Source organism: Oryzias melastigma, linkage group LG7 (assembly GCF_002922805.2).
Source record: "Oryzias melastigma strain HK-1 linkage group LG7, ASM292280v2, whole genome shotgun sequence".
NCBI lineage: Eukaryota > Metazoa > Chordata > Actinopteri > Beloniformes > Adrianichthyidae > Oryzias > Oryzias melastigma.
Window position 1 is genome coordinate 9,770,995 of NC_050518.1, and position 7,652 is coordinate 9,778,646.

The window sequence follows — 7,652 nt, forward strand, 5'->3', positions numbered from 1 at the left end:
GTTACAATCCTGTCATTTTAAAAACTGAATTTTAAAGTGTAAACAAACACTAAATAAACCTTTTTTGCCTGTTGACTTCAATAATTTTGGATTTAAGTCTGTACGGCCTTACCACATTATTGACAACTAAAAAAATAAACGTGTTAAATTCCTAAAATTATCATCTAAAACCGCCTGTGTGCTGCCCTCTATAGGTTGAAATTAAGTATTACAGTTGAATTTTGTGATTGGTCAATTGGTGTAAGTTTCACATCATTTCAAGAGTTTCCCATCATCATGCTCTGCAGCTCCAGTATAAAAGCCCCGCCCACCTTTGATTCTGTAACAATCGTTATCGTGTTAGCTTTAGCATGGCTCATAGGTGTTTTTTCCTTCGGTGGTCAAAAATCTACCAGCTTGCAGTGGACTTGGAAGTTAGGCAACAATGGTTGAGTGCATTTGGCATTGAATCCAGCAAACTCTGTTTCCATTGCAGTTTTGTGAAATACGTCAATTTCAATACGTCTCAAAAACCACCTCCTCCAAAAGTAAAATTTTCCAAGATTCCATCGGGCGAATGTATTGTCGCAGACTCAAGTTACGCAATTTTAAAGTGAATGGGATATCCAACTAGTGTTCTTTAAACAAAATGTATCTTATTTTCTGTCTTGTGAGAAAAAAATCTTACCAAGAAAGTTTTTCATTGGCAAGATAATATTAGTTTGAGAAAACATCTCTTTGTGACTAGAATTGTATTCTTAAAATCGGTAAGACAATCTTTTCTTTCCCCATTGACAGATTATTTTGCTTATTTAATGAATATCTGCCAATTTCTAATGGGGCTGTATTTGTACAGGCGTTTATATTTTATAGTAGTGAACAATTGTTTTGAAGGGAAAAAAATCTTAAAATGTGTACCTCTATTGTTTTGACTGGAGACATGACAGAGCTGTAGTTTCAGCTTTGGCCAAATGGCAGCAAAACTGAATTTTTCCCAAAAAGAGAGCATTGATAAAAGGATGGATTGGTCTGGACTCCGTGGTCCTCTATTTATAATGATTTTAATGACAATTTCAAATTTTTTTGTTGTTTATAACTTCACTTTTTACAAGAATTATTTATAGCCATTTACAGTATGTGTGACGGTCCGAGTGTCCAAACAAAATGACAGCTGCTATGTGAACAAAATGATGTGACTGTTAGACCGATTGCAGAAATACAAATGGCCCAAAAGTTGTGTACTTGCACACAGGAAATAGATTGTTGACGTTTGGAGCTGGATCACCCATTCACTACAGACGGGAAGCTACAGGCGACAGGATTTTAACAGGAACAGAACAAACTGAAATTGAATTAATACTGTAAATATTTGGTATAAGTTTAAAAAAAACATGTGAGTTGAAGATTTTTTTCTAAATTGTTGACAGTGCACCCTTGGATCACGTGTACTGTGGGTTGGGCATGTTCACAAACTGTCTGATCTTCTTCCAGGGGCTGGAAATAAGATTAGGATCAGAGGAAATGGATGTCTAGATAAAAGCATCAGAACATTGCCGCTTGTTCCTGAAAACATTCCTGCAGTCGAGTCGAGAAGCAAAACGATTTTAAAGGTTTAAGAATAACGTGATATAGGCCCTTTAAATCAAGCCTAAGAAGTGGCTCTGTGTATGGAATGCAGATATGTGACCCATTTGACATGACAGCGGCTTTGTAGCAACCTTCAATCAATACAGCATAAGAGTATTGATTTAGATTGCTTGGTTGGTTGATTTATTTAATGTTACTTGACAGCTCATCTGAACTTTATAGACAGCAAACATTTAAAATGGATTAAAAATTCCAGTAAAATGCTTAGCGGAATATGGAAAGTAAACAAATTTCACGAAATTTAGCCCTCAGTGCAGTTGTTGTATGATCACTGCAGGCCCGTTCTTTGACAAACGCACAATGTTAATTATCCCGCCCCCTTCATTCATACTTGGGTCTATTTCAAAGATTATGTTCCACTTACTTAATAATCTCAAGTGGGATTTCTTATATTTGATGGTCTTAGTTTGTTCAATTTCTGCCAAAATTTTGTTAATTTGATTGTAAGTTGTCCAACCTTATTTTTTTCTTCTAAATAATATTTAAATTGACTCATGCTTGCTATCTTGTTGTTATCTTTATCAAAAAATAATTATTTTCTTTTTTTTAAGTTTTGATCTTTGCATGTCAGCTGTTACATGATTCTAATCTTTAAAATTACTAAAAACCCCTTGAGTGGGTGTTCCAATACTCCTAACAATTTAAGTTTGACACTTCATACTTCAATATGCTACCACTTAAGTAAATAAATAATAAAATAAGTAAATTATTAATTATATAAATCATTTAAATAACGTATTTCATGCAATATCATCATTTTGAGCTTTTATGTGTTTTAAAATGTTCATTCCTCACTATTAAGAATCCCAAATTGGTATTTTCATCCGATCACGCATTTCAAAGTAATCCTCCAAAAACCTGCACCTACAGCCCTAGCCCCTTCCAACCCAGAAAAACAAGAGGGTTTTCATTAGCTGATGTCACAAAGCTAGAACAGTCCCTTCAAAGAACAGCCTGTGCTGTCAGCACCGCCCCCAGTCCAACACCCACACCCAATCTCTCCAGCTAGCGGTGGTCAGCCTCCAGCCCCATCTATTGCCACAACCAGTGTAGCACTAGCTGGGACCATTAAAGGTAGATATATGGTATGCACATTCATCTTTGTAAAAGTTCGGATGTTATTTGTTTTCATGGGGCACATGCAGACACGTCATGGAAGCTGCTCTATGATGACGTTATGAAATGGGCAGCACCCACAAGCAGGCTGAACCTCAGAGATCGAGACGTTTTAGGTAAAAACTCACAAAGATAACTATTTCATTTGAAAAAAATAGTTCTTTACTGTGCCAAAGGTAATATATGATCACAGTTTACTCTGAAATGCTTAAGAAAATCATTTAATAGGCCCTTTAAGATGAATCACTGAAGCAGCTCCATTTTTTAATTCTCATTTTTGATTTCTTATCTTTCCAATCTGAATGCTTAGCATTGAAAAAAATACTGTGAGCATTTATTGCAGCTGGTATATTATTAAAATTCTAACTTTGGACTTTCTGTCTGTCCAAAAACAAACAATAAAATCATAAAAGTGAGGTTCTGTTGTAACTTTTGGAAACTATGATTGGATGTCAGTTATGGCATATTTATGACCATTCATTCAGAAGTCATTGTTGATTTATGAACAACTTTGTTTTTGTTGTCTGCCGACTCATTTGAACTGATGCTTTCAGCACATCAAATGCTGTCCTGACTGAACCTTTGTGTTGTGAGTCCTGACGTGCCTGTGGTATAATGAAAAAATCCCTTTGCCAGAGTAACGCACATAAACAACGATTGTGACACTTTGCACAACCCTTTCTTCCTGGGAGACTGGGAGCGTACAGTAAATGCTGCAACAGTTGGCATCAGTTCAGACAACTGTGGCGCCGAGCTTTCCCTGCGTGAATCTGCTACTCTTCATCTTCCCAGCAGTCTTCCCTTGTTACTATGGAAACTTCTTGCTATGGCATGTATGTGGCCCTAGTGGCTGATGGTGAGCATTGATGATGTCATTGGTATCGAGGGATAATCGAGTGCGCCTTCCTGTTTCATGTTTGACATCAAAATCCCGACAGAGGCAGCGGCAGAGTCATCAGTGGGAGGTCATCTAAAGCAATCAAACAAACGTGTTCATACACAGCACGACAGGACGATGGCAGTAAATCTCTGCTAGAATGTTAATATTTACCTGTTTGGCACTGGGATGATGTGAACTTTTCCACTGGGCTCCCATTCAGCGCAGCTCACAGACCTGGTGAAGGGAAACCGCCGCGGTAAACATCTGTCTCCTGTGGTTGTGGTTCTCTTATCTGTCAAACAGATAAGTGTCTTTCATTTTGCCGTTTTACTTCCCTTTATGTTTATACATACTTCAATATTTAAAAAAGAGGCCGATCGTCATTCGTCTTGCAAAGAGATTGAATTGTTCTCGCATCTGGTGGGTTAATGTGTTTCTCAGTATTTGTGGAATTGTGTGCCAAGCATTCACAAAAAGACTGTCCCTGTGAGGCTCATGGAAAAGATTCAACTGTGACTTTTCCTGCAAGTCAACAACGTTTTTGCCAAAACAAATGTCTGATTAAAGTATCTGGGGAAATTTAAATGACTAAGAATTATGTAATCATCCTTTAAACAGGAAACCATCAGATACTTGTAACCCTTGTGCTATCCTTTGGCATGTTTACATTAAAAGTGGGGTCTTTTGGACCCCACAAGACAGTATGCTGAACTTTTTTTTTAAAGATTTTTTATCTTCACTGGTGTCTGTGGCAGACAAAATCCTGTCCACCTTTGTCATGGGAGGGATCACACATCAGCATAAGAGTGGGGTCATCTGGACCCTATAAGCCAGCACGAGGGTTAAAATTGTGTTTTTAACATGTTCTTGTGACATTTTTCTGATGATGGAGAATTGGGAAAATTCCTCTTAAAATTGCATTTCTGATTATTTATTTATCCATATTGTTGTAAATCAGGAGCAGATGCAAAAATGCTGTTGAAAAAAATCTGGTAGATGAGATGTAGAAGTGACTACAACAGGCCACAAGCTTCCTGTTCCGCTCCACTTTGATTCATCCACTTGCAGACAAATAGACCCATGCACGTCTTTGTTTTCCTTATCCGAGCTGCCTCAAAACTGTACGGCTTCAAGGGTGCCCGCCATTTTTGTTGCACGGTAATGTTAGCTTGGGGGTGAGCAAACAGATGGATGATGGGAAGGAGCGCAGACTTACCCCAGGTTCACACTGCCTCCGGTACAGCTCCACTGTGGACGCCGAAGTCTTTACGTAACTTGAAAAGTGCGAGAGGAACTCTCACTGCGTTCAGTCCAGTCTTTTCAGTGGAGCTCCATATTTGTTTTGTTGGCTTTAAATTTTTTGCTGGATGTCGGATTTGAGTCCTTGCACTTTTTTGTGAAGTTGAGGCTATTAATGACCTCTGAGAGCTTGCATACTGGATGCACTTGATGCAACTATAAAGTGCATCCGGTACATTTTTCAAAATAAAACCTATTTTCCGGCAGGACTGAAGTCATCTGTAGTCAATGTGAGTCATCTGCCATAGCTAGATCACTCCGGCGTTCACACTGGAGCCGGACCAGATCCAGTGTGAGCTCGGGGTTACTCTACACCAATGATCTCACACACAACTCGGAGGTGAATATCTGATGATCTCCTACCACTCTGTGGAAACTATGTCCTAGAAAATGACACAAGTTTTGTTGATTTTGCCAAAAAAACAGCATAATCATAATGAGAAGACCACTGGGAACACTTCTTTTACAATAGATCTAAAGATGATTGAAGTGGGACTTTGATGAAGAGTGGATACTTCATGGACTCTTGGATACACCATCACTAAATGAGTATACTTTTCTTTCAGTAATTGAGTAGTAGACTGTAGCTTCTGTCAAATGAAGACACATCACAATCTCTTCACATGGGTCATGTTTAAGATGGCACGTAATAACACAGAACAAATACCGGCATACACAGCCTTACCCTGACAACAGTCTGTCCCATTCCAAAAATTAAGAGTGCAGTCTGGAACAGAAGAGAGACATTCACAAATGTGTATGTATAAATATGCTTGTGTTCGCATGTGCCTTTGTATTGTTCTTAATGTATAAGTCAAGGGAATAGCAGCAACTAGCACACGTGGCTACATGTGCATTTTACATGTCAACAACACACAGCACAAAGAGCTAACAAAGGCATGTGGCTAACAGTCTTTGATTTGAATCACAGTTTCATATCAGTTAATCACAGAGCACATGGGGTTTTCTCTTTCTCTTGCTGACTCCTTGCTGACGATGAAGACAGAATGACGAAGACAGATTGTAGAAATCTTTGTAAAAGTCCCAGTGATGTGAGAAAGCACTTGCTGTTTCCTAGAAAGCCAGTAACAGCTAAAGCACAAGTTTTCAAGTCACTTTTGATCCCATGACTTCTCTTTTCAGAATGTGTCAGCTTTACAACAGAAGCTGCGGCTACAAAGGTGTGGAAAAATGTCAAAAGCCTGTGGTGACCTCATTTTTCTTGCATTTTTTGGGTTGGTTGATAGTCCCGTCGGAGAAGGAAATCTGCTAGGCACCACTTTTTAGTCCTTGTTTTAGGCATCGGTTGAGGGCAGGGAAAGAAGAACCGATCCAGAAGGGTTTCTGTCTCAGATCCCAAATGTGGCCCATCTGTCCCACCAGGAAGACCAGAATCACTGCACACCTGAGGGAGACAAAAAGACACAGCAGGTTAGTGGTTTCTAGTTATCTCCCCATGAGGAGAAGTCGTTGAATAGAATATGAGAGGATGGAGATACGTTATTGGATTATCAGATTAATCACCTTCAAAAGAGATTCATCTTTGACAGAAAAAAAAACAGACAGAAGCAAATGTGTCTGAACATATGACATATTTTTACTTATTGCACTTGGGCCTTTCCTTTGATTTCTATTTTTTCAAGTAAAATAAACTATTGTCTTTGTTTCCTGGAGCCTCGAGCAACAATATTTACAGTTGAACTGTAAAGGTCACATTTTCTATTATAAAAATTAAAAAAGTATTTCATATCAGGGATCAGCAAGGATAGAATTGATGCATTAGGTGGTATTTTTTTGGCTCTTCACACCATTATTGTACTAAAATAGCCCAACACTGACTTAACATTTGTCATTATTTTAGAGCAGACATACGCTAAGATACACATTCAGGAACAAAGATTCAGAAAAAAATCATAAATAAGTTTCTGACAAATAAATATATTGCTCTATTTTTAATTCAGAAGAGAACAATCATCAACAGGAATATATTACAAGTTTTATTTAACATAAATCAGGAAAGGCATTTACTGATTTGACATTTTTTTTAAATGCAAAAATTATTTTACTTTATAAAATAGTCCCATGAGAACCATGAATTAAGTTATAACCAGTGTTAAACTCATATCTGCTGTCTCAAGGTGACTGTAACACTGTGTGACTGAGGAAAACAGAGGACATTATGGATGCAGGTGAGTGAGACACCTGTAACTGGAACGTGGCCACTAGGGGGCAGCATTGAGACGTGCTGACACGGCATGCCTTTGCTGCTCCTTCTATTTATTCTATCGACAAAGTCAGCTGAAGGTTACATGCGACCTGAACGTACTGCAAGAACATCGCATTATTTACCAAAAAGCAAGAGATTAATCATAAAAAAAATTTTAAAAATGGCATGTAAACATGTAAAAGTATGGAATCTAATACTTTTTTTTTATTTTAATTTGACTTTAAGACAACATTTATTGTTATGCCTTGAAACTGTGAGTGCTTTTTGTTAAGCAACTCTTCTGATGAAACTTGACCTCCCTTTATATGTATTTGAATTTAATTACGTATTATTGTTCCACTTATGATCAGAAACGTGCAGAAGCGTCTTACCCATTTTTCCAGTGAGGGGACAGCACCCTTTGCTGTGCGTTTGCGGTAGTGCTCTCACTTCATTCATATTTTTTGTGCCGCTCCTCCTTTCATCTTTTCAGGCACAGCAGCTCCCCGAGTCGAATTTGTTTGG

General features: G+C 38.1%; 1 protein-coding gene across 1 annotated transcript in view; it reads right to left on the minus strand.

The window, feature by feature from the left end:
- Positions 1-5,534: 5,534 nt before the first annotated feature.
- Positions 5,535-7,652, minus strand: part of LOC112159185 (potassium voltage-gated channel subfamily A member 3) — a gene marked incomplete in the record, with an annotated part of 5,004 nt that continues 2,886 nt past the window's right edge. The window contains 2 exon segments of the mRNA XM_024293093.2: positions 5,535-6,326; positions 7,520-7,652.